The following is a 3,630-nucleotide window of genomic DNA, read 5'->3' on the forward strand; positions in this document are numbered from 1 at the left end:
GTCAGTGTTCCTCCACCAAGCCTTCCATGAGGATGTCCTACCACCTGTTGGGCCCAGAAAAGTAACATGAGCTCAAATCAACTTTTAAATCTCAAAGTTCTTGTGAGGTATTTTGGTATCACAGATGGAAAAAAATTATTAAAAGTTAATGGAAAGAATCATTTTTAATGTTCTACAGCCCAGGAGGGTGATTGTAGTATATATTTTGTATATTTTATACATAATTAGAAAAGAGAGTTTAAATATTCCAAGAATGAAGAACTAATAAAGTTTAAGGAGATGGAAATTCTAAATATCCTGATTCAATTATTTCATCTACCCTACATGTACTGAATTATCACACTGTACCCCATGAATATGTACAATTGTATGCCAATTAAAATTTTGATGCAGATGGAATAATTGACCTTACTAATTTTAACCAGTCAAGGAGAACAGAGCTTTATAGACCATCACTCAGTGTTCTTGCCTGAACATACTGGCCACAGGGTTTATTTGTGATCTGCTTTCAGCATTTGACTCCAGAGCTTCTTCATAAACTTTTTCACATCTTCATTTCTGAAGGTGTAGATCAACGGGTTTAACATAGGTGTCACTATGGTACAAAACACTGTCACAGATTTGTCATTGGGGAGGGAGACCACAGGTCTGAGGTACAAGTATGAGCAAGGTATGAAGAACAGGACAACCACCGTGACATGAGAGGCACAGGTAGACAGGGCTTTTTGGCACCCTTCAGAGTTGTGAGTCCTCAGGGAGCACAGGATGACCACATAGGAAGCCACCAGCATGGAGAAGATGATCAAACATGGTGACCCACTGTTGGCAGCAATCAGGGGCCCCAAAGTGTGGGTGTCCATGCAGGGCAGCTCCAGAAGAGGAATTAAATCACACATGAAGTGGTCGATGACATTGGGGCCACAGAATGGTAACTGGGCCATAAACAAAATCTATATGGCCCCATGAATAAACCCCAAGGCCCCAGCTGCTCCCACCAGGAAACCACACACCTGCCACCTCATGATGGTCATGTAGTGCAAGGGCTTTCAGATGGCCACGTAGTGATGATAGGCCATGGCCATTAGCAAGATGATCTCAGCTGCATAGAAGAAATGTTCAGCAAAAAGCTGAGTCATGCAGCCACTGAAGGATATGGTGTTCTTTTCAGAGATCAAGTCAAAGATCATTTTGGGTGCTATGGAGGAAGAGTAGAAACCGTCTATAATGGACAAACAGGAGAGAAAGAAGTATATGGGAGAGCCCAGGGCTGGACTGATGAAGATGGTGATGGAAATGATCATATTACCTACCAGTATGATCACATAGGTCACCAAAAGCACAGTAAATAAGAGTTTCTGCAGGTCTGGATTTTGAGTGAGACCCAGCAGCATGAATTCTGTTACATTGCTCATTTTCCTCCCAATTTGGCTTGTATTTGGGGCATATGTTTCATTTGAAAAAAATCACAGTATTTCAAAGTGCTGATATTTCAAAATCCTTGTTAAAGTACTCCATTGCCTGTTAGAATCGTTCTCTGCAATTGATGGATTTAGACTTTGTTCACTTCAGGTCTTTTACAAAGAGCAGAAGGATGTCAGATTTCATCCAGTTCATTTTAATAACATAGTGACAATACATTAGAGGTACCTCAAGAAAGTAAGGTGTTAGGAATGGTGACTCATGAACTTTTTTCTTTCTCTAAAACAAATATCAAAGATGACTTTGTTTCATTCTTTTGTTGAGGACAAATATCTTCAATAACAATTATTTCAAAATTATGTTTGTCTGTTGTTGTGAATATTTATAGACATGTGAACACAAGAAAAGCCAACTATATGTGATACCAAGGTGTCAGATCTCTTTGAATCTAAACCAGCTGTGTGATGGAGTTTCCTCTCCATCACAAATGCACGTAGGGGTAGAGCTGAGATGAAGTATTTCCTTCCATTTTTTTTTTTTCAAATACAAACGAATGATCTGTATCACAGCTCAGTGAGCATGACTCATTCAAAAGTTCTTATGTGTCTGTCTCCATAACACTCTTTCTTTCATGTTCCTTCTATACACTTCTCTGGTTTCAGATATGTAAATGGTACCAATTTCCAAGTATTTCATAAATAAATGCCCCTTTCAGCTGAATTTTTATCACCGAGAGCATTATTCTCTGGGTTTAATAAATTTTCCCAGTCATATTTTACAAATGGAATTACATGAGACATAGGTCATCCTTAATTTCCCATTGATAAGAAAATGTTAGGGTGACATAAGATAATAATATTTTCATTTTATTATAAGATCATTGAGATAAGATGAACTTGCATTTCTCATGGCTATTTGGTAAAAATATTCACTGTAAACAAAAAAATTTTTTTTTTTTAAAAATAAACTGATGTAGGCATGCATTTGCAAGGGTCAATCCATGTTGTCACTAAAGAACATGAGCTATTTTATTCTTTCTTTACCTCTTTTCCCCCTTTGCCCCAAATCCCTGACTTAAACCCATAATCACATAGTTAAAACAAGAAAACATGCTGGACATAGAAGTCAGCGTCATGACATCTCAGCTTAAATAAAATTGAGGAAAATAATATCTCTGGTTTTCAGGAAAGCTGAGTCCCTGAGTCACTTCCCTTTTATTCTTGGCTCATACAGATGATAACTACAGTTATTACTTATTATTCAAAAAGATCTAATTCACAAATTCTAATTTTGAAGTGGCAACATGGAAGAAATAAAAAGGGGAAAAATTTCAACCCATTGCAAGCATAACCATCCAGATTCAGTGAATTTAGTGAAACATAAATGTTAGCCTTCGTGTTTTAAAAGTGACTCTAGTCATTTTTAGCTGGATCACTTTTGCAAAAATGCAGATAGTGTTTTCTAGTGATATTTTTGTGTTTTTCTGTCCAAATTCATTCTCATAGGAAAATACTAAGTTTCCAGTTCTGTATTAACTATACAAATAACTTCAGAGAAAGTAAACCTGCTAAATCAAGCTGATCTGCTTAAAACTCTGAAGAAAAGATTTAACTTTCACTGACCTGGGTCTGCTTACTGTGGAATGTTCTGTCTGGAGATGGTGCTGTCACTTCTTTCTCTCCCTGTGGGGATATGCAACACAACTTGCAACAGACTCCACCAGCTGACTAGTGGAACCCTGGAATGGTAGACTGTGCTCCAGTGTGGACATTTTAGTTCATTTGGTTCCATTGTAGATCTGAATGTTCTCAGAAAAATGAACTGTTCCACTTTGTATGCATTGGTAGCTCTAGTTCTTCATTCCTACTCATTTTCTCGGTGTCCTATGAAAACATAAATGAATCTTCTATGTGTAATTCTTCAGAAAAAATATTTTCAGACATTTTTGAACTATATTCAATGTGAATTAAAAACAAAGGGAACACAGCCTAATTATCCAAATCAGGAAAACTTATTATATTCAATAACAAATCATATAAGTGAATTCACTTTGTTGGACATTGTTTTCTCAATAAATTAGGCCAAACTTTTGCTTCCTAAGAGCCTAGGAGTGATGTGGAGAGGGCCTTCCTTTATCCTAATTCAAGTTGTCCTTTCAACTCCATTACTCTAGAAACAAATTCAGTTCATGATTAGGATCTCACAAACAAA

General features: G+C 36.9%; 1 pseudogene across 1 annotated transcript; it reads right to left on the minus strand.

The window, feature by feature from the left end:
* Positions 1 to 491: 491 nt before the first annotated feature.
* Positions 492 to 1,412, minus strand: LOC306639132 (olfactory receptor 4C45-like; annotated as a pseudogene). The gene has a single exon. The product of its transcript is annotated as an olfactory receptor 4C45-like (transcript).
* Between the last annotated feature and the right edge of the window lie 2,218 nt (positions 1,413 to 3,630).

This window comes from Sciurus vulgaris (genome assembly GCF_902686455.1).
Source record: "Sciurus vulgaris genome assembly, chromosome: 11".
In the NCBI taxonomy this organism is placed as follows: Eukaryota; Metazoa; Chordata; class Mammalia; order Rodentia; family Sciuridae; genus Sciurus; species Sciurus vulgaris.